Consider the following 23,772-nt stretch of genomic DNA (forward strand, 5'->3'; position numbering starts at 1 on the left):
TCTTCTTCAGATGGATGTTATTTTGTTTGGATTACATAGTCTATGATTTAACAATGAGATTGTACACGTTCACAAATTTTTTTTAAAAAATTCATTGAAAATATAGGAAGTAGAAATACCTAAACAGTTCTAACTTATTCTCTTTCAATAGCGATAATAAATCTTGTACGTATATTTTTACTTTGGCACTGGATGGCACTTGCTTGGGCAGACGGAGAAGGTACATAATTCAGAGATATCACCCAGTTTCAGTTTACTATGTGCTAGGCACTGTGATGAGGGATTAACACGTAAGCTGTAACATTTACCTCTCATAGAAGCATTTTAGAGATTCTGGAAAAAAAAAAAAGAGATGCATGGGGATTAATTAACTTCCCAAACCATAGCCTCAGCAAGGCAACGAACGCACATACACACGCGCACACACATACACACACGCACACACACACACATGCATAGCCAAAAGATACAGCTACTTGTATGCTTGGTAATTAACCTATGATTTGTCCTCTACCATCTCTAGTCTAGTACAACTAAAGGTAATTGCAAAATAAATATATAAATCTAGCTGTGGGAGTTTTGAGCCAGTAGATTTCCATGACCGGGAGAAATTAATCATGTTTGGGAAAGTAGAGTGGATTGGCAAAGAGTTGATAGGAAAAAAGAACCCTGAGTTCCTTCAAGAGATAAAAATTTTACGGTGATGAAAATGTGCTCAGTTATAAAATGCTTTCAAATGTATTGGCTTTTTGATAATGCAAATAGCGGATGAAAAGCAGTTGGGCCTACTGAAATGCAGAGCCTCACATACATTCTTCCATGTTTTTGTAATGGAAGTAAATAATAAATTAGGATTTGGCTTAATTTAATTTTAGGCAAATTGCACAGATATTTCATATTTAGTCCACACAACAGGATTCTACAGTATCTTCCCAGAGATGTTGATGTAGAGATTAGTCTAGTGTGTTTTAGTACTCACTATTTTTGTTTATGTATTTATTGAGAGAGAGAGAGAGACAGAGACAGAGTGAGTGGGGGAGGGTAAGAGAGAGCAAGACAGAGACACAGAATCCGAACCAGGCTCCAGGCTCTGAGCTGTAAGCACAGAGCCCGACACAGGGCTCAAATTCACGAGCCATGAGATCAGGACCTGAGCGAAAGTCAGATGCTCAACCACCTGAAACACCCAGGTGCCCCATATTCAGTATTTTCTTTAAGGATCAAATCCTTTATTATGCTCAAGACAACATATTAATTTTGTCTATTAAATCTGAACAAACTAAAGTAGGCAAGCTTCCTCTTATCCCTTCCCCACCCCAACCTTCATTCTAGGGCTGCCCCTACTTTTATTTCATGCAGGGCTCAAAAAAGAGTTTGAAAACCTCCTCTCCCTTCTATGGGCCCCTTTTATGGATATGGAAATAGTGGCCCAAAGAGGTTAATTATCTACAGGAGGTTGGAAAACTAGGCTGTGGCCGCTGTGTCAGGCCCAGAATTCATACGGGGTCCTCCCCACTGGGGATAGCTCTGTGGTACATGGGTACAGATGCAGAAATTCCACAGATTACTAAAGATAAAACATCAACAGACTTTCCTGAAAACCCGTTCTGTCATAGGAATAACAGCCTAAGAATGTCACCGGCAGGACTGCAAAAAACATGGAGAATTTAAGAGACCGGTTAAGACGATTGGAGTGGAGAGCCCATCAAGGAAACAATGTATGCAAGGATGTTGTGTTTCCAAAAGGAAGGAGTGTGGTTAGTTCATGCCTATTCCATGCCTGTAGTTCAATAATTCACTTTAAGAAGAGACCGTCGATAAAAACAAAAGGAGGGAGAAGAAGAAAAATACAATGCCCTAAGAATAGGTCTCAGGGCAAGGTCTCGTTCTAGAATAGAAAGCTTTAAAGCTCTACTCAATAATAGGGGTACACAAAAGAGATTCTCAAATAGCCCAAAGACATCTCTTCCTGGAAAGATACATTAAATATCATAAGATGTAAATGTCTTCCAATCAAACACTTGTCACCTCAGACCCAATAGGGTAGATACATGCACCCGGCTGTAGAAAATCATATATTTTCATCGTGTGAAATGTGACCATGAGCATGCATGAGAAGTGTCTGGAAGAGATGCACACCAAATATTAATGACAATTTAAGAACCGGGACTAGAATCAGGAATTGTGGCAGATCTATGAAGTAGGATCTCACCTGCTTCATGTCCTGCCTGATTTGTTTTAAAACCAGAATTATACACTGTTTTTACCTTGCCATTTTATGTTCGAACAAAACCAGAAGTACGGTCAGCTCAAATATAACCAAAAATGCCTTTCCCCCCCTTATTATTTTCTCTTTTTTATCCTGCTTAGATTGACTTCATTGATGACCGGGAAGCTGAGGGCTTTTTTTCTGATAAAAATGATGGACAGTACAAGGACAAAGGCGTGCGGGTTAATGCTAATAAAATGTGAATAAAATCTGTGCCAAGATGAAATCATCCCTCGATTTCCATTCATTCTGCAAACAATCTGGTGATCAGCTGCTTTTATTGTACCCTGTGTGCATTTCTCTCACAAAAAGAAACAAGGCAGCGTTTTGAGAATACTCACTTTTGAGAGAAAATTTAAGCCACTGATCTTGGAAGACCTTGCTTTGTAGAGTTCCTCTGTGTGTGTTTGAGAGTGTGTGCTATGTTTCCTTTCTGTACCCTTGAATATTAAAGAACATTTTCAATCTCCACTGATGTATTTCTTTCTTCCTCTTCCATTTCATTCCTCAGTGTGATAGTTAGCCTTCAGTGGCAAGCAGAATGAAGAATCCCCAACGATGACCGTGTCCTACGGTCCTGTGGATCTATTACCTTTCATGTCAAAGGGGAGTTTAAGTTGCAGACAGCATTAGGGTTGCTAACAAGCCGACTTTATAATGAGGTTATTCTGGATTACACAGGTGGACACAATGTAGTAACAGGGTCCTTAAAGTGGAAGGTGGAGGCTGAGAGTAGGTAAGGGTAATGTGGTGTGATGTGAGAAGGGGCCCTACCTACTCTTGCTGGCTTTGAAGATGAAGCAAAGGGTCACGAGCCCAAGAATCGGGGTGGTCTGTAACCGGGAAAAGGAAACAGATTCCTCCCTAGAGCCTCCAAAGGGAACACAGTCCCGGTCACATGATGATTTTGTGTTCAATGAGACCCATTTCAGATTTCTGACCTCCACAGTCCTAAGACAATACATTTGTATCATTTTAAGTCTGTGGTAATTTGAGAGCGCAACTGAATACGCCAACCCAGAAAGGAGAGACTACCGGGTGCTTCCCCGCAACCCCTGGGTCAACAGGCTGGACCGGGTGCCTCCTCTGAGCTCTCGGACCCCCCACCCCACCCTGTGTTGGCGCCTCTTGGTGTAGTGGTTAGAAAGGAGCTTGAGGACAAACCCTTACTTGTCTGAGGCCCCAACCTTTAACCTCTGGGATCTCCGATGACTGCACGTCTAGTTCAGAGGGGCTATAAAAATACAGTAGTAGGACTGTTGGTTGCTTTGTCCAAATAAAGTTTTTTTTTTTTTAATTTTGTTTAACGTTTATTTATTTTTGAGACAGAGAAAGACACAGCATGAACAGGGGAGGGGCAGAGAGAGAGGGAAACACAGAATCGGAAGCAGGCTCCAGGCTCTGAGCCATCAGCCCAGAGCCCGACGCGGGGCTCGAACTCGCGGACCGCGAGATCGTGACCTGGCTGAAGTCGGACGCTTAACCGACTGAGCCACCCAGGCGCCCCGAAATAAAGTTATTTTTACATGGAGTATTGTAGCAGCTAATGTTCTGTTTGCCATGTTCCTGAATACCTTACATAATGTCAGGGAATGTTTGAAACAACCCGAGAAGTAGGTTATACTGTTACTACCACTATCACTGTCCTCATCGTTCCTGATCTATTTACTAGGAAACTAAACCAAAGCACCATGGTGGTACGCTTTACCACCTTATTTTAAACCTTGGCAATTTGCCTCTGGGGTCTAAGTACTTAATCAACACAATCGGAGAGTTCTTCGATATGTCTGTATAAAAAAAGTCTACCCCCCTAAATCACCTGTGAAGAAGAGGCTTTAGCTAAAATGTTAAGGTTATCATACCCAGAATGACGGGCCCGGCCAGAGGAGCGGATGACTCAAGGCATGTCACAGCAAGGCAGATCCCTTTCTGGATGGTGTCCAGCCCAGAGTTCACGGGAGCCTCCTCCTGCGAGAGATGCACAGAACTGAAGACAATCCTACTGTGTACTCCTGTCTTCATTTAGCAGGAATCCGGAGTTCACAGGGTATGGTCTTAGGAGGACATGTGAATGCCCCTGAAGCCTGTTGATTTGTTCCTGCTACGAGGGCTGCAGTCACAAAAATGGAGGCTCTGAGAGAGGTGCAGTGGGTACGGGGTACTCCAGCAGGCACACTTCCGGGCCCATGTGATGGGAATATCAGTTGCCCACAGCTCAGAACACACACTTGATAGAGTCTATCTCCCCAGGCTTCAGCCCAGATCCCATTTCACTTTTTACATCTTTACCTAAACCAGAAATATTTTGCTCCAGTAAAACCCTGTTAATTGGCTACTAACTCCTCTTTTGCTGATTTTATACTTAGCAGACGTATGTCATTACTATCAAGCACAAAAAAGAGGTAGGAAAAGATTTCTCCACGCACGACAAAAGTTCTTACTGTCACTGGCCCTGGACTTAAGAATACTTTCTACCATTTGAATATTCCCGGATTTACAGTTCCTAAATTCAGATGTTTAACAAAATAACACTATTTATTCAGTGACTGTGAAAGACTTCTAGTATGTTCTAGAAAAAATCTTTAAAGCATTCAGAACGCAAATTGGTATATAACCTAAGTGGTGACGATATTCTAAATGGGCTGTTAATTGAGGAAGATAATTATTATGTGCGTTATCTATCGAAACAAAACCGTCCTGGTGAGAAAAATGACACCACCATCTACTCTGCTTGTGACATCTCTTTAACCTCTCTTTGAAAAGCAAACCCACGGAAATTTTTGCCTGGTATATACTGAAAAATAAAAACAAAGCCCAGAGTACCCACAAAGGTTATGAGATTTCCATAGTTTTTCTTCAGAGATAGTCAACCATTGAATATGCATTCTCATAAGACAAATTCATGGAAAGAGACTCCAAATACTAGAAGGAAGGTTGTCTCAGTTCACTGAATGTGAACAGAACTGTTACAATATTCATAAGCCAAACTCACATTGAAAAGGAGATTTTTTTTTTCCAAACAAGCAGGGCATAGCATTTTATAACGCATCAAGTTACAGAATGTATTCATATTCAATAAACCTAGTTGTATTTTATGATTAAAGATAATATAAGGCTTTGTATGAATGACATTCTTGACATATTGGAAAAAAATAAATGTCCAATGGCATGAAAGCATACAATTTAAGGACATGTTTAAGTAGGCCCCATGCTCAAGTGGGGCTCAAACTCATGACCCTGAGATCAAGAGTCACATGTTCTGCCGACTGAGCCAGCCAGGCACTGCAAGGACACGTTTTGAAAACGCAGCTCTTTCTTTCAACATTTATTTATTTTTGGGACAGAGAGAGACAGAGCATGAATGGGGGAGGGGCAGAGAGAGAGGGAGACACAGAATCGGAAACAGGCTCCAGGCTCTGAGCCATCAGCCCAGAGCCTGACGCGGGGCTCGAACTCACGGACCGCGAGATCGTGACCTGGCTGAAGTCGGACGCTTAACCAACTGCGCCACCCAGGCGCCCCGAAAACGCAGCTCTTTCTTAAAGAATTCAAATGTAATGTTACAAAAAATACTATTTATGTAAGAAGTGCCAACTTTTACCTTTAATTTAGCAATTTGAGGTCAGTTGTCTGTTTGCTTTAATCTCCCCACGTCTTTCAAGAAGTAAAAGAAAACAGTGTATCTGTAATCACATGGTAATCATTAAAACATCCTGAAGGGAACAGAGGAGACGAGTCCTTCTCAAGTCTTGACATTTTCAGCCCCTGCAGAGGAATCAGAGGAACAACTATCACAAAGAGGGTGGCTTTCAAAGATACCCTAACAGCAATAAAAACCTCAACAGTTTCGACTTTTTTTTTTTAATTTTTTTTTTCAACATTTATTTATTTTTGGGACAGAGAGAGACAGAGCATGAATGGGGGAGGGGCAGAGAGAGAGGGAGACACAGAATCGGAAACAGGCTCCAGGCTCCGAGCCATCAGCCCAGAGCCCGACGCGGGGCTCGAACTCACGGACCGCGAGATCGTGACCTGACTGAAGTCGGACGTTTAACCGACTGCGCCACCCAGGCGCCCCAACAGTTTCGACTTTTAAAAAAATGACTCAAATTAAGTATACTTAATTCTGAAGGTATACACGAATGCCTATCCATAGCTATAGCTATGACTATGTCTGTGTCTGTCCATATCTATCTAAGAAATTAGTTTTTGTGATACAAAAGGAAACTAATTCCTGCCTCTTAACAGAAATAGAATACAGAAAAGTGGGTATTGAAATAGTTAAAATATTAAGAGGTGTAGAAAACTCCTTTAAATTTACTTACATTGATATTGTCTCCGAATATGCAGAACTTATTAATAATTTATGTAAAAAGAAAACACTGAAAAGTCTCAACAGCAGGGACCTGAGTAAATACGTAGGATGCAGACAGATTCTATGTTAACTCAGATTTCAAAGGTTTTCTGCTATTTCAGAACAGCATAAAATATGGTTTCTTACTCTCCTTGGTAATGAAAATTTAGCTAGGCTAATGGACAATTCTCGAAACTCACAAAGCCGCTGACTGACCTACCGTCTCATAAACTTGTACATACATGAACCTATGACACCCAATGATCTTAGTTAACTTCTACCTTATTTGCCCCTTATTGTTCTTTGATTTGAAAGACAGAGTTCAGTCTGGTGGTTTATAGGAAAATTGTGGGTAAGCAAATATTCTGCATAGAAAAAAATATAGAAAAGTCAGTCTCTGGGTAACAAAAAGCCAGTTTGATACTTTTCACATTTATTGTAGAACATGTCATCAGGAAGAGACCACCAACTGAAAGCTCTTCTTGGGGCGCCTGGGTGGCTCGGTCAGTTAACTGTCTGACTGCGGCTCAGGTCATGATCTCACAGTCCGTGAGTTCGAGCCCCGTGTCAGGCTCTGTGCTGACAGCTCAGTGCCTGGATCCTGCTTTGGATTCTGTGTCTCCTTCTCTCTCTCTGCTCCTCCCCTGCTCATGCTCTGTCTCTGTCTCAAAAATAAATAAAAAACATTAAAAAAAAAAAAAGGAAAAAAAAAAGAAAGCTCTTGTTAGTTACAAGTTGATTAGTAACATTTAGAATTTGAAGCAACATGTAAGCAGTGATTTGTTAACTGCTGCCCATAGATGAAGACACTAGGAATCACCATTTGGGAAGCCGTTCACGTGATCCATGAAGGTGCTCGCTGGAGAAATTCACAAAGCCAACACATTTCATTTCAGCCACCAGTGACAGTGGGTCCTAAATGTATGTCGCGGTTTCTACTATCTTTGGGTCTAGGTGAAGGTACTCGTAGGCCACTCCACTTCTCAGAGTGAATGCTTAAACACCATCCATGTCTCAAACGGAAGAGTTTAAACAAGGCACATAATACATGTTCAAGCACACGGGTATTTATGCAACGTTACTGAGGCACATTATGGATCTTAGTAAGTAATGTATAGGAAGGTAACTATGTTCAAAGAAGTTTACGAATAGTTCCTCTGTCAGAGATAGTCCAATGTTGTGCTTGTCAAATGGAAGGCAATAATACTGATTCAATTCATTTTGCTTATTGTGCAACACTAGCTAGCAAAGGTTTATTATTTTTTCCTTGGGTGACATTTCTAGATGAAGTGAAGTGCCTGATAATTTCTTTTAACATATTTGCAAAGCTGAATTCAGCCCCATGATTCATTGTAACTGCTTCAGAACACGATGTGAGAATTAAAAAATGAATAAAAACGCAGTAGAAAGGAAAATTCAAAGCACGCCATTTGTTAGAATCAATTTTTTTTTCTTTTTGCAAGCATAGCACTTCAATCTCAATAGTGTTCCAAAGCTTCCAAAGCTTATAATGGTGGGGATACACATATTTTTCTCTCTGAAAAACAGGCCAGGAGATAATGAAACTATAATTTCAGAATACTGCAACCGATATAAAATGGCCACATGTGTGGTGCTCAAGCACTCTATATGAGTACTTTCTGTAAAATAATCATATATTAAACTCAAGGAATAAGGAAAATGAATTTCAACAAAGCGAAGGAAAAGCAAGGGAATATTAAATATTGCAGGAGAACACTCTAGTCAAATCAGTATTTCATTAATCCACCTTGAATCAATTTAATTCCCTCCCACATCTTAATCAAGACAGCTTTGAAGTGATAGAACCTTAGAGACAGAGTTTAGAAGTCAGTGAATTCAGCAAAACCAATTGGTTTCTTTATATAAGTAATTACAATAGTATCAAAGGCCTTTCCCGACTATCACACACATGTGCCACTGAAGACATTTTTAATAGTCATTAGGTGTTTATGGAAAACCTGTATCAATTTACACATGCGTACACATAAATACATTTCACAGCGTATTTATCTGTAGTTGGCTTATACCAGGTAGAAAGAGGAGATCTGATACTTTGAAGTTTATTTTTATTTTTCAGCTGTCAAAGAGTTAACCTGAGGTTCTGGCAAAAGGCATGGCTGAAAACAAACTATATACATATATGCACACATATATATTTATTAGGGGTTTTTTTGAGAGAGAGAGAGAGAGAGGGAGGGAGGGGCAGAGAGAGAGGGAGAGAGAGCCTCCTAAGCAGGCTCTGTGCTGTCAGCACAGAGCCCGACGTGGGGATCGAACTCACGACCCTGAGATCATGACCTGTGCTTAAATCAAGAGTCGGACCCTTAAATGACTGAGCCACCCAGGCACCCCAAAGTATATTTTTTGCTTCAGTGTTTTTTCCATGCTCCAGAGAGTCTTTCACACATTGCCTGGAAACCAGCAAAACAGTCCTACTGTCTTATCAGGGGGTAAACGAAACACCAGGGCACGTACGTGGTTCTCTTACTACCCGACGGTTAGATGTGCTTCTGATGTCATGTCCCCTTTGCCACTGAAGAAAACATGTCTTAACTTCTATTCCTGTTAGCCTTTCACTACTTGCACTTCCCTTTATTTTTAGGATGTTAATCTTTGTGGTTTAGATTTGGATTTAATTTTTATGCAAGAGACTCTGGGATGGAAGACAAAACATGAACAAATTATAATTTTAAGAATGAATCTCTTCATGGAGCTTGGCATTTTGTTTCTCCTCCTCTGGAATATCGATCTGGAATCATTTTCAGAGCAGGACATTTCAAACCATAAAAAAATTACTGTTCATAATCAGCGTACACATTTAGGCTTCTTCAAAGTTCTCAAATCCTAGGGAAAGTATTAGAAGTCATACTCAGAAGAAAATCAATAAACTAATGTAAAATATTTAAAATATCCAAACTCACGTATAGTTTTGTTTTCTATACACATACATATTAAATGTCCAAGGACAAACCACACAAATTTAAGCGATAAATAATTTGCAACCCGTATGAGGAAAGACTTCCTTGGCTTGCAAAGAGCTTAAACAAAGCAATCAGGAAAATAAAATTTATACGTAAATTTAAATTTATTAACATTTCTATATATCATATATTTTATGAAATCTATTACTTATATATTACATATTACATATTTATGTGTAAATGTCACATATTTACACACACATTACACATATAGATGTAAAAAGTATTACACATATTACTTATATATAACATAGTTACAAATGTTTATATATAACTTATTTTTATATATTATGCATAGAAAAATAAATTCTAATGGCAATATGATCATGAACAGATGTGATAACACAGAATCTCTAATTTGAGGGGGTCTATGTTATCAATGAAGCAATTTGAATACCATGTGCTATCTAAGTGTTGATAATCTCTCCTATACAGAAGAATGTAAGAATATATGTCAACCTACTAGTAAATCAGGGTTGGGAATGAGCCAGCAGAAAGACAACTATAGGTTTGGAAATACTGGATTTATGATCTACAAAAAGACTTCACATAAAAATGGCTTTACCTAGAGATGTAAAGATGTGCACTGGCCTTTCCTAGAAACTGCTTTAAATGTGTAGGGTATTTAAAAAAGAAAACGAATTGAGCTGTGTAAAGATCACACGTAGTTGGAGGAATCATTTTAGTTATTCTCCAAGTAGGGTGATTTTACCAGGTAGTGTGTAGGAAGCCCTGTCCCAGAAGGTTACAAGCCCTGCTGTGTCCAAAAGATTTAGGTTCATACAGCTCCAAGTGGGCCAACCCGTATTCCCTAAACTGCTGATTCTGATGTCCTGTTCTCATTATACACATAATATTTATTAAAGTCTAATATCTTAGGGGCGCCTGGGTGGCGCAGTAGGTTAAGCGTCCGACTTCAGCCAGGTCACGATCTCACGGTCCGTGAGTTCGAGCCCCGGGTCAGGCTCTGGGCTGATGGCTCAGAGCCTGGAGCCTGTTTCTGATTCTGTGTCTCCCTCTCTCTCTGCCCCTCCCCCATTCATGCTCTGTCTCTCTCTGTCCCAAAAAAATAAACGTTGAAAAAAAAATTTTAAAGTCTAATATCTTAAAATAGCAAATAAACATAGATTATCAGTCTTGCCTTTTCTTTTTTCTTTTTTCTTTTTTTTTTTTATTTTATTTTTGGGACAGAGAGAGACAGAGCTTGCTTGAACGGGGGAGGGGCAGAGAGAGAGGGAGACACAGAATCGGAAACAGGCTCCAGGCTCCGAGCCATCAGCCCAGAGCCTGACGTGGGCTCGAACTCACGGAGCGCGAGATCGTGACCTGGCTGAAGTCGGACGCTTAACCGACTGCGCCACCCAGGCGCCCCAAGTCTTGCCTTTTAAAAATATATGCTAGCATGATGTAAAGTTATCATCAATTCATCCTAAGCACTTACACAAAGATATATGTTATGTACTCAATAGATAAATAAATGAACGTAAATGCTTTTATCTTTTCCTTTTTAGTGGGGTCTTTGTTGGATTTTGGAATCAAGGTAATGCTGGCATTATAGAATGAGTTTGGATGTTTTTCTTCCATTTCTATTTTTTGGAACAGTTTCAGAAGAATAGGCATTCTTTTTTTTTTTACCAATTATTTTTATTTTTTTAACATTTTTTATTGTTTATTTTTGAGGCGGGGGTGAGGGGCAGAGCAAGAGGGAGACACAGAATATGAAGCAGGCTCCAGGCTTTGAGCTGTCAGCACAGAGCCCAACACAGGGCTTCAACTCATGGACTGCATGATCATGACCTGGGCTAAAGTCAGATGCTTAACCTACTGAGCCAACCAGGCGCCCCTATTAATTCTTCTTCAAATGTTTGGTAGAATTCCCCATGGGAAGCCATCTGGCCCTGGATTCTTGTTTGTTGGGAGATTTTTTTTTTTTAATTTAAATCCTAGTTAACGTATAGTGTAATAATGATTTCAGGAATAGAATTTAGTGATTCAGCACTTATGTATAACACCCCATGCTCATCCCAATAAGTGCCCTCCTTAAAGCCCTTCACCCCTTTAGCCCATCTTGCCACCCAACACCCCACCAGCAACCCTTAGTTGCTTCTCTGTATTTAAGAGTCTCTCATGATTTGTCTCCCTGTCTGTTTTTATATTACTTTTGCTTCCCTTCCTTTATTCATCTGTTTTGTATCTTAAATTCCACAAAGGAGTGAAATCATATGATACTTATCTTTCTCTGACTTATTTCACTTAGCATAATACACTCTAGTTCCATCCATGTTGTTGCAAATGGCAAGATTTCATTCTTTTTAATCACAGAGTAATATTCCATTGTATGTATGTATACACACACACACACACCCACACACCACCATCATCTTTATCCATTCATCAGTTGATGGATATTTGGGCTCTTTCCACACTTTGGCTATTGTCAATAGTGCTTCTAGAAACATTGGGGTGCACGTGTCAGTATTTTTCAATCAGTATTTTTGTATACTATGGATAAGATACCTAGTAGTGCAATTGCTGGGTAGTAGGGTAGTTCTATTTTTAATTTTTTGAGGAACCTCCATACTGTTTTCCAGAGTGGCTGCACCAGTTTGCATTCCCACCAGCAGTGCAAAAGAGATCCTCTTTCTCTGCACCCTTGCCAATATCTGTTGTTGCCTGAGTTGTTCATTTTAGCCATTCTAACAGCTATGAGGTGGTATCTCATTGCGTTTTTGATTTGTATTTTGTTGGGAGATTTTTTTATTACTTATTCTATTTCTTTGCTGGTTATAGATGTGCTCAAATTTTCTATTTCTTCCTGTTTCAGTTTTGGTAGTTTATGTGTTTATAGGAATTTGTCCATTTCTTCCGGATTGCCCAATTTGTTGGCATATATTTGTTCATAATATTCTCTTATAATTGTATTACTGTAGTGTTGGTTGTGATCTCTCCTCTTTCATTTGTGATATTATTTATTTGGGTCCTTTTTCTTTGTGGTAAGTCTGGCTAGGGGTTTATCAATTCTGCCAATTCTTTTAAAGAATTCTCTTAGTTTCATTGACGTGTTCTACTGGTTTTTTGTTTGTTTCTCTATCATTTATTTCTGCTCCAATCTTTATTATTTCCCTTTTTCTCCTGGTTTTGGACTTTATTTCCTGTTCTTTTTCCAGATCCTTTAGGTGTAAGGTTAGGTTGTGTATTTGAGACTTTTCTTGCTTTCTGATAAAGGCCTGTATTGCTATATACTTCCCTCTTAGGGTCACCTTTGCTGTATCCCAAAGGTTTTGGACTGTTCCATTTCACTTTCATTTGCTTCCGTATATATTTTTTTATTTCTTCTTTAATTTCCTAGTTAACTCATTCATTTTTTAGTAGGATGTTCTTTAACCTCCATGTATTTGTGGTCTTTCCAAATTTTTCTTGTGGTTGATTTCAAGTTTTATAGCTTTATAGTCTGAAAATATGCATGGTATGATCTCAAACTTTTTGTACTGCTTAAGGCCCAATCTGTGACCCATATGATCCATTCTGGCAAATGTTCTGTGTGCACTCGAAAAGAAGGTGTATTCTGCTGCTTTAGGATGAAATTCTGTGAATAGATCTGTTATATCCATTTGGTCCAGTATATCATTCAAAGCCATTGTTTTTCCCAGTTGACCTTCTGCTTAGATGATCTGTCCATTGCTTAAGTGGGGTGTTAAAGTCCCCTACTATTATTACAGACCAATATCCCTGATGAACATGGATGCAAAAATTCTCAACAAGATACTAGTAAATCGAATCCAAAAGTACGTGAAAAGAATTATTCAACATAATCAAATGAGATTTATTTCTGGGCTGCAGGGGTTAATATCCACAAATCAATCAATGTGATACACCACGTGAATAAAAGAAAGGGTAAGAACCACATCATCTTCTCAATAGATACAGAAAAGGCATTTGACAAAATACAGCATCCTTTTTTTTAAAAAAAAAAAAATTTTTTTTACGTTTATTTATTTTTTGAGACAGAGAGAGACAGAGCATGAACGGGGGAGGGTCAGAGAGAGAGGGAGACACAGAATCGGAAACAGGCTCCAGGCTCTGAGCGGTCAGCACAGAGCCCGACGCGGGGCTTGAACTCACGGAGTGTGAGATCGTGACCTGAGCTGAAGTCGGCCGCTTAACCGACTGAGCCACCCAGGCGCCCCCAGCATCCTTTCTTAATAAAAACCCTCAACGAAGTAGGGACAGAAGGAAACCTCAACATCATAAAGGCCATAAATGAAAGACCCATAGCTAATATCATACTTAATTGGGAAAAACTGAGAGCATTTTCCCTAAGGTCAGGAATACAACAGGGATGTCCACTCTCACTACTTTTATTCCACATAGCGCTGGAAGTCCTAGCCTCAGCAATCAGACAACAAAAAGAAATAAAAGGCATCCAAACCAGCAAGTAAGAAGTGAAACTTTCACTCTTCACAGACAACATGATATTTTATGCAGAAAACCTAAAAGACTCCACCAAAAAATTGTAGAACTGATACATAAATTCAGCAAATCCACAGGATAAGAAATCATATAGAGCATTTATGAAATAAACTGAACCAGACACAAGAAATGGAAAAACATTCCATGCTCATGGGCTGAAAGAGCAAATATTGCTAAAATGTTTGTAGTACCCAAAGCAGTCTACACATTCAACACAATCCCTATCAAAATAACACAAGCATTTTTCACAGAGCTAGAACAAACAATCCTAAAATATGTATGGAACCAGAAAAGACCCCAAACAGGCAAAGTAATGTTGAAAAAGAAAAGCAGGAGACATCACAATTCTGGATTTCATGCTGTATTAAAGCTATAATCATCAAGACAGTATAGTACTTACACAAAAAGAGCCATACAGATCAATGGAACAGACTAGAGAAGCCAGAAATAGACCCACAAATATATGGTCAACTAATCTTCAATGAAGCAAGAAAGATATCCAATGGAAAAAAGACAGTTTCTTGAGCATATGGTGTTGGAAAACCTAGATAGCAATTTGCAGAAGAATGAAAGTGGACCACTTTCTTACACCATACACAAAAATAAATTCAAAATGGATGAAAGATCTAAATGTGAGACAGGAAACCATCAAAATCCCAGAGAAGAATGCAGACAGCAACCTCTTTGACCTCAATTTGCAAATGGCATAGCAGATAAAGGGTTAGTATCCAAAATCTATAAAGATTTTACCAATTCAACACCCAAAAAGCAAGTAATCCAGTGAAGAAATGGGCAAAAGACATGAACAGACACTTTTTGAAAGAAGATAACCAGATGGCTAACAGACACATGAAAAGATGCTCAACATCACTTATCATCAGGGAAATACAAATCAGAACTACAATGAAATAGCATACATACCTGTCAGAACGGATAAAATTAACAACTCAGGAAACAACAGATGTTGTTGAGGGGTGAGGGCGTGGAGAAAGGGGAACCCTCTTACACTGTTGGTGGGAGTGTGGACTGGTACAGCCACTCTGGAAAACAGAGTCGAAGTTCCTCAAAAAGTTAAAAAAAGGAACTACCCTCCAACCTGGCAATTGTACTGCTAGGTTTTATCCAAAGGATACAAAAATACTGATTCAAAGGGGCACATGCACCCCAATGTTTATAACTTACCATCAAAAATGGCCAAATTATGGAAAGAGTCCAAATGTCCATTTAATGGTGAATGGATAAAGAAGATGTGCCACACACACACACACACACACACACACACACACACACACGATGAAATATTACTCAGCCATCAAAAAGAATGAAGTCTTGCCATCTGCAATGGCATGGATGGAACTAGAGTGTATTATGCTAAGTGAAATAAGTCAGTCAAAGAAAGACAAATATTATATGATTTCACTCATATGTGGAAATTAGGAGACAAAATAGATGGATATAGGAGAAGGGAAGAAAAAATAGGATAAGATAAAAACAGAGAAGGAGACAAACCATAGGAGACTCTTAAATACAGAGAACAAACTGATGATTGCTGGAGGGGTGGTGGGCAGGGGATGAGCTAAACGGGTGATTAATAAGGACAGTGTCCATTTAGAAGGACACTTGTTCGGATGAGCTTTGGGACGAATCACTGAATTCGACTCCTGAAACCAATATGCTATATGTTAACTAACTTGAATTTAAATAAAATCTTAAAAGAAAAAAATAACAAATGGCTTTATCGTAACATTTATAGGAAATGACCAACCCTTTCTTATATACTGCAGGGGCTTGTCCTCTAACAGAAGAGACAGAAAGGCTCACCAAAGTGAAATATGAATAATATTATGAGGTTCTCACAAAGACATGGACATAATCCCAAGAGAATTCTTATAGCTTTGGATCGACTTTTGGATGAGTGGTGAAATTTGTTCATGTAACATTTCCAGGATGGACATCATTTGTAAAATAATATTATGATTCTTTCAGGAAAGTGTTAAACATTACGGAAAGGTACAAAAATGATAAGCCTCTTCATATATTGGTGAGTGAAAAATGCACGTGTTCAGAGAAGAAATGGGTCAGTTTATTAAACACTTTATCAGTGATGACCAGAACATTTTCCCCGAGGTGTTCAAAAACCATGAACGTTTTTGTAACATTAAGACATAGTTCTTAAGTGAGGTAAATGAAGAAAACACCAATTTGTAAGTATAATTATAATTTTCTTGGCAAGTGTTTCTGAACCAAATTGATATTAATGAGTTAAAATATCATAATTGTGCAGGTAATTTCTTAGACTGGATATTTTGATACTCTAGTTAAAATTCCTCCAGAATCATTCTATTTGCACATTTATTAAGTCAGTAAAGTGAAAATCATGAAGGTAGATTAATAAATGCATAGAACTTGTATTTGAGATTTACGTAAATCAGTTACAAACCACCTTATGTTTGTGACAAATCTAATCCATAAAGAGAATAATTTTAGCCGAAAGTAAAATCATTGTGCTACTTTCAATTGTAAATATTTGTTTAATTTAGAAGGAAAAAAAGACATCATTTTGAATTGGTTTTGGATATGCTGGCATTTTCCTGGGGTGGATGAAAACATCTAGGGATGAGACATTCATCGTGCATGAGAGAAAATTTAATCAATGCATTTCCTATTCATATAGCATTCAGTAACTGTTGTGATAAAATCTTTTTCTTTACAATACTGTAAAAGTAAATTACTACATCTCTTTCTACACACAAAGTAGGAATAGTCCCATTCATTGGAAGTAATCAGTTCTACTGAGAGAAAAATTCCCAAAGATGAAACTCTTTAACTTTCAACATTAAGAACTGCCCTATTTTTACAAAGGATATCAAACATCAACATGGTGTAACACAAACTGCCTGATGGAAATCTGACTGTTATTTTATGGTTCATTTTGATTCATTTTCCCTTTTGCTTTTGAGGGAATTTAAAAGGCGTTTAAAATTAGCCATAAATGGAAGCTAGAAGAACATCTCCAACTTTAATTCAGTGGTATGATGGTAAATGTTTAACACCTGGCTCCGGTGGCTGGGAGGGGGTGTCTCTGACCTGTAATATTTGCCAATTTCTGTGCTATAAATGTTTCCACTGTGGTCAGTTTAAGAGGAACTGTGTTTAACAACGATCTCACAAAATTGCTCACGACTTAACAATGGAGCCTTGCAAGACGCTAGAGCCAGCTCCGTCCTACACGCCAGTGGCCAGAAGGCGAAAGAGGGAGGGAGCCCTTCTAGTGACTGCTCACATGTACTGTGCAGCTAAGGAGGGAGGTTCCCATCCTGGTTTTGCTACGTATTTGTCTTGTGACTGTGGACGAGTCATGTACAGTCAGTGAGCTCCAGTTGTGTCGTGGTGCTATTGACATGACCAACACCGTAAAGTTGGTATCATGATTAAACAAGGCGATGCATGTACAATGGTTAGAACGTCCGACAGAGTAATTTCTTGAATAGTATTTCTTGCCCATACATGTAAGGCTTCATTATTATCATAAGAATTATAGCTATTACATTTTTTAATGTTTTCACTGGAGGTAGGTCTGTAATTTTATTTCTGCTAAGTATGGACCGCTCTCAAGAATAAATTCTCACTGACTTGAAGGTGAAAGACGTATCGATTCCAGGGTGCCAAAGCTTATACAGCATAATAGTCTAATTCTGAATTTTCATTCTGCAATGAAAGCAAACTGTGGCACAACACATTATTTTAAAAAATAGGATTGGTTACGACAGCCTTATGAGAGACCTCATTGTTTTTCACTTTTACCTTGTCAATTTCTTTTCCTCTCAATATAATGTTTCTCCCATTACCGCCATTTCACGTTTCCACCCTTTCACACTTGGGTTTATTTTATAGCCTCCCTAATTATATGTAATTACATTACAATGTGTCAACAAATAAACTTCACTCACAATATCTGTTGTAATCCTCACAATCATTCTTAATTATACACTACTTTGATCTGAGCAACGAAGTTCACGGAAATTAAGTGATTTACTCCAAATCCTACAAGTGACAGTGACAGATTTAGAATCTAAACCTTGGTCACTTGAATATCCAGCTAGTGGTGTAGTCAGGAAGCAGAACTGAGAAGCCTTTGCAGTAACCAATACGCTCAGGAAGCATGGGCAAGGACACAGGAGATATCGAACATCTAGGTGTCTCCTGAAAGATCGCTTGAACTCCACCATATCAAGGAAAACTACCACTGTGAGAGTAACCATTGGGTCATAGAGAGTTAAGGGATGGCTGTATTTTTGGATGAGACGAGATGAGCAGATGAGACCACACAGAAAGTCATGGCCCTATTGAAATGACTCTGGAGAAAAGTCTCCTTTTTAGACAGCTTTTCCCCTCTTAGGATAAATGCAGGCTAGTTAGTTGTACTGGGGAATCCTGGGTGGGGGCAACTGCTATCAGAAATACATACGTGCTGGGTTAGGTCAGGAAAGGGTCCGGGGTAATTCAGAAAATTTGACAGGAAAAGTCATCCAATGTTTTCCAATAATGGGCCAGTTCTGACCCATTTCAAGGTCCAATCAGCTATTCTCCAGTTTAGACAAACCTTATTGCCTTTCTCCCCCCACCACTGGAGAATTTTGCCAAAAACTCCATTAGCCTGTGTGAAATGGTATTTAATTTGAACTTGAAAAACTTCTTTAAAGCCTACATTGCTATGTAGTTGCCATGTACTGCTCAGGAGAGTAATTTAGGTAAGCATGCAGAATTTTAATAAAAATAAACGAAAACACATCCTTCTTTAAGTTTCTCCTTACAAATGCATTTTAAAAATTCCAACTGCTAGGTTCAATGGTGCATGGAAAATGATGTTTGCATTTCATTATATTGGTGTACCTTAAAATTCAAGGAACCTTCAAAGACAAGATGTTTCAAATAGGAAAAAATCAGAACCAAACATGACGCCATACCATTTTACGGTCAATGTTAGAACGTATTAATGGTTAGGATTTTTAACATTTCGCATTAACAAATTTTGGTACAGACTCTTGTTCTGTATTAGAGACGCATCAGGTAAACTTTGTCATTCCACTAACGACTTTGACACACGGTCATTAGGATTTTACTGCCTGCATCAATTCAGCTTTTAAAACAGTCTACCCCTAGATATAAAAGAAGATCAGTGTAATGACACAGTGTTGGAAAGCAAAAATAATGAATCCCACTAGATAAATGGGGCAAAAAATCTGATCGTTCTTGGAAACCATCAAAGTTAAGAACTCTACCTTATCATAAGTATAACAAATCATGGCACATAGAGTCTTGCAGAGGGTGGGGATGGTCAGGTGGTGGTGGGTATATAATCTCTAGCATGGGAGTTTACCTCTCAGGTTATTTTCCTTTACAATTGTGACAGTAGTAATATTTATCTGATGGGACTGAGCCAAAGATTAAGTGAGATAATACAGAGAGAGCACCTGCAACAGTACGAGGCACAGATTACATGCTCAATATCTGTACCATCATCAGTGTGAACCTGTCTTAATAAGTACTTGATTTTAGGGGTATTTTTTAAGACGCATTCTACCCATTTATGGGAAATTCAGTACAGATACTGAATTGAGTATGTTAAAGTGTGCACGGGATTTCCTTTTCTCCCTGCTTGTTTATGATACGTTTATTATTTATTCACAGGACATGGCTAATGTTTAAAGCCCACGGGGCCTATTATTAATTATTACACGGAATAAATGCAAAGGAGCCCTGAAGTAGATATGGAAGAACTGATCTATAATATTAATCATTATATATGCTATATTAGTCCCTCTCCTACTCTGAGGCCATAAACTATCCCATAGTCTATGTGGACACTGTCTTATAGATATAGATGCTCATGATGAACCCACTACATTCCTTTGATTATGTGATTAAAAAGAACCAGACAGCCTCAGACATGCTGTGGCAGCAATGATTAAAAAATAATGTTCTTGATGGCACAGAAGAAAAATCATGCCTGATCTCTAATGCAATCGGAACGTATAAAATGACAGTGTATGTGAATTTGTGTTATCACACTAATGAGAAAAATATATACATATATATATTTATATATATTTACAATTTTTTTTAAAAAAGACACTAACCTTCTATCTTATTTCCTCCAATGAGAGAGGGAATTTTCAACTTTCAGCCTTCACACATAATTTAGCTCACGGGTGACACGAAATCTGATTATCAGGGATGATACTCCAGCAAGGAGAGTTTAGCTGCTTAGGAAGAGCCTCGGTGTGCTCTTTCTTTCTGGAAGCCCCCTTTACCTGCACAGACCACAGGGCACGCTCCCCAGCTCCATGGAGCAGCTTTATGTGCTGTGGCCAAGGACCGCTCATTTCTCCGTGACAGACGCTATTCACTGTTGCTTCTCTGACTATTCACAACACTCTGTGCAATTAAAGAAAAATAAATACAAGAAAGTGAGCCTGGAAAATACTCGCTGGTTAGGTCACGTTTACAATAAACCCTGCAGATGAAAGCACGATGAGCCAGACCCATCCGCAAGGAAGAGACACAAGATGACACAATGGCTTGAGTGCCTCAGGCCGCCCTCGAGGACCCTGTCCGCTTCCTGATTTGGGGGCTACATCTCCACTCCTTTACAAGCCCTAATTCCCAGCGCAGGCTCCTCAGCCCCCACGTCCCTGAGGTTGCAAAGGAGTTATGATTTGGGTCCCCCTTTCCCACCCAAACTTCTAATCTCTCCATTCCGCATCGGTCCCGTTATTCACCTCTTCTGCTCCATCCCAGCCCCCCGCAGACTGTTAGATGAAATCACACATTTGAGCAGATTGGTGTCGTCACACGTTCCAGGAACACAGTGGCATCTGGGCTCTAACGCTGCTGAGCAATACTGTCATGCCCACTGGTCAACTACCGGTGCAGGGAAAAAAAACACCACAGCAACGATTTTAATTCTTTGTTAACCTCTTCTCAAAACCTGCCACCAGCCACTTTTCTCTGCTGATAACTTCTCTTCCTTCCCAGAGAAAATTGAGGCTTTTAACCTATATTCAAAACGTTTGCTTTTCTACGGACTCCCACGCAGCCCTAAATATCCTCTGGTATCTCCCATTAAACGTATAGATATAGCCCGTTCCTAACCTAATGTCCCTCTTGAGCTACTCCTTTATCTTTTTCCATCCCTTTCATAGCCAAGTGGTTTGGAAATAGGGTTTAAATTCACTAACACATTTAGCTTCCCATTTAAAATTTTAATCTCCGGCCAACTGACTTCTCCCCCCATCACCTTCACTGAAAATGTTCTGGCCAAGTTCTTCAATTACCTTCTAAATGCCAAAGCCAAGGAAGCCTCCCCAGCCCTCCTTTTACTTAAAGTCTCTACTGTGCTTGTATTTATTCTTAGAAATACAAGTGAGAAGTGTATTTCCACTGCAAAGATGGTACTTTTTCCCCTGTAGAAACCTCCAGCTATACTAAAGAAGAGGGGCGAGGTCTGCACGTATCCTGACCACTCGTGTGAAAGCAGTGCTTCTCATTCTCATGTATTTCTTTTGAAGATTTCTTCTATGCACTTAGTGGCATTTTGTACAAGTGGACATCATGCTTTTTGGTGAACATAAGGCCATAAACATTTCCCCATGTTATTAGTAATCTTCAGAAACATTATTTAAGGCTGTATAATTTTCCATCACATGGAAAAATATACTTCATTCTTGCACAGCATGTCTTGCACAGCGAGACACATTCCTGTATTATTAAGTATTCTTGAAAAACGTGATGGGAACGCATGGTGGCGGAGGATTTTGGTGCTGTGGTTGTACAATAACTAACCATCTGCTAGGCTTTTAGGCTATCAATTTCTTTGCCATCACAACTAGCGCTACAGTGAATACTAAGGTACCCATGATCATCCTGAATTTTCTATGTTGGTATTTGTTATCGCTTCCCAAATGAGGATATAAACTTTCCCATTTAAGGTATTTGTTCTTTTCACAATTGCCACACAGAATTTCTCCTTACATCTCGAAAAGAACATATTATTGGAGCTTGTACCTAGATGGCAATTAAGGCAGGGAAAACCATTACTGACAATCGACACGGCTACATATTGGGTTCTCTTACTAAGGGAGAAGTGAGCCAGTGTGATTCCTGGAAGTCTTATCTGGGAGATCTCTTCTCATTTGTCTAGACTTTTTTTTGAGTTATGAAGATATTTTACTGTATCCAATACAGCTTACCCATTTGAACAACTGTACTTACCTTACATGAGTGAGGACCACTGGTGACAGTGCCTTAAGATAAATTAGCTTAGATTGAGGGGAAAATAGGAAAATGCCAAATAGATAAGAAAGTCTTTCCTGGCTTAAGTTCTCGCAGACAAAACGAGCTTCTTCGTTGAATCTTGTAGTGTCACTGAAGTCTGGAAAGTACTATTTCATTGTGTTATTCGTGACTTACGCTAATGAAGTCTGCCTTTTCCACCAAGCACGAAGGTGCTGTGGAGAAAATGATTCTCAAGGGTACACAGAGATTGTAGATCATTTGGTTTCAGTCTTGCTCTGAATCTCGCCCCAGTAATTAGCAACCTCCAAGCTGGGGCAGAGTACCAGAAGAGGGTCTGTTGGTGAGTGTGGAAAATAAGATAGGAATGAAAAAGATGCCAAGAAGACAACGTTCCTTATTTGAACAGAGGTAAAAATTGATACCTGATTTAGCTCCTGAAATTAGTCTCCATGGATCTGCACATCATCCTTGCTGAGGGGCCACGCTAATCTTTCTGTATTGTTCCAACTTTAGTACATGTGCAGCCAAAGCGAGCCTGCTCTTGAAATTATTCTGATTTCAACTGTGAAAAAGATACAGAAAAGAACCAGTTTTAATTTGCTACTTGTGTTTAGAAGGAGTTAGTGTAGGAAGATGGTCTTTGATGAGTTGATTGATTGGTTGAATGGCCCCAACTCATAAATACATTTTCAAATTCAATGATGGACCCAAGACCAGTTTTGCTCTGCTGGGGCATGCATGTTTGGAAATCTTTCCCAGCCCAAATAAATACAATTAAGTAGATATTCTGACTTTAAGCTCCTGCAAAGGAGCACTGAAACTTTTGGCTGAGACACACAGATATAAAAGATACAGCGTAATGAAGTGTTAGGAGTCAGATCATGATGTAGATATCAAAAGGAAATGCTAGCAACTGATATTCACTTGGCTGGAGGGTAGAAAATGGTTAGGAGTTTTATCTTTTTATTCAATTTTTGTTAATGTTTATTTTTGAGAGAGAGGGAAGGTGTGTGGAGGGATGCAGAGAGGAGGAAAGAGGATCTGAAGTGGGCTCCACGCTGACAGCAGAGAGCCTGACGCAGGGCTCAAACTCATGAACAGCGAGATCATGACTTGAGCTAGACACTTAACTGACTGAGCCACCCAGGTGCCTCAGGAATTTTAGTTGTAGAGAGAATTTTATGAAGATGATTTCTTCAGAGAAACCGGTGCCATTTGTCCCACACACACCCACCCCCCGCAATACACAGGAGGACAGGGTGTGTGAGTTGGTGTAAGCTTCTGTGTGCATGTAGGGGGAGGAATCTTGAGGGTAGAAGGTGAGCTACCAATGGAGCCCAAAGGAAAGCTTGCTTCATGCTTCCTGGAAGGGGTGAAAA

At 39.3% G+C, this 23,772-nt stretch overlaps 1 long non-coding RNA gene and 1 pseudogene across 2 annotated transcripts in view; one reads left to right on the forward strand and one right to left on the reverse strand.

The window, feature by feature from the left end:
- The window catches only part of LOC121009819 (uncharacterized), a 63,440-nt gene extending 60,700 nt beyond the window's left edge, over positions 1–2,740 (forward strand). The window contains exons 4-5 of one of the 2 annotated variants that reach the window (XR_005780840.1): positions 1,617–1,757; positions 2,371–2,740. This is a non-coding gene — a long non-coding RNA (uncharacterized LOC121009819). The remainder of the gene's footprint in view (positions 1–1,616; positions 1,758–2,370) is intronic. The other variant, XR_005780841.1, reaches the window with a different exon arrangement.
- A 20,089-nt stretch (positions 2,741–22,829) lies between these two features.
- LOC121010076 (uncharacterized) lies at positions 22,830–22,928 on the reverse strand (annotated as a pseudogene).
- Between the last annotated feature and the right edge of the window lie 844 nt (positions 22,929–23,772).

Source organism: Herpailurus yagouaroundi, unplaced genomic scaffold (genome assembly GCF_014898765.1).
Source record: "Herpailurus yagouaroundi ecotype Mexico unplaced genomic scaffold, PumYag 190, whole genome shotgun sequence".
NCBI lineage: Eukaryota > Metazoa > Chordata > Mammalia > Carnivora > Felidae > Herpailurus > Herpailurus yagouaroundi.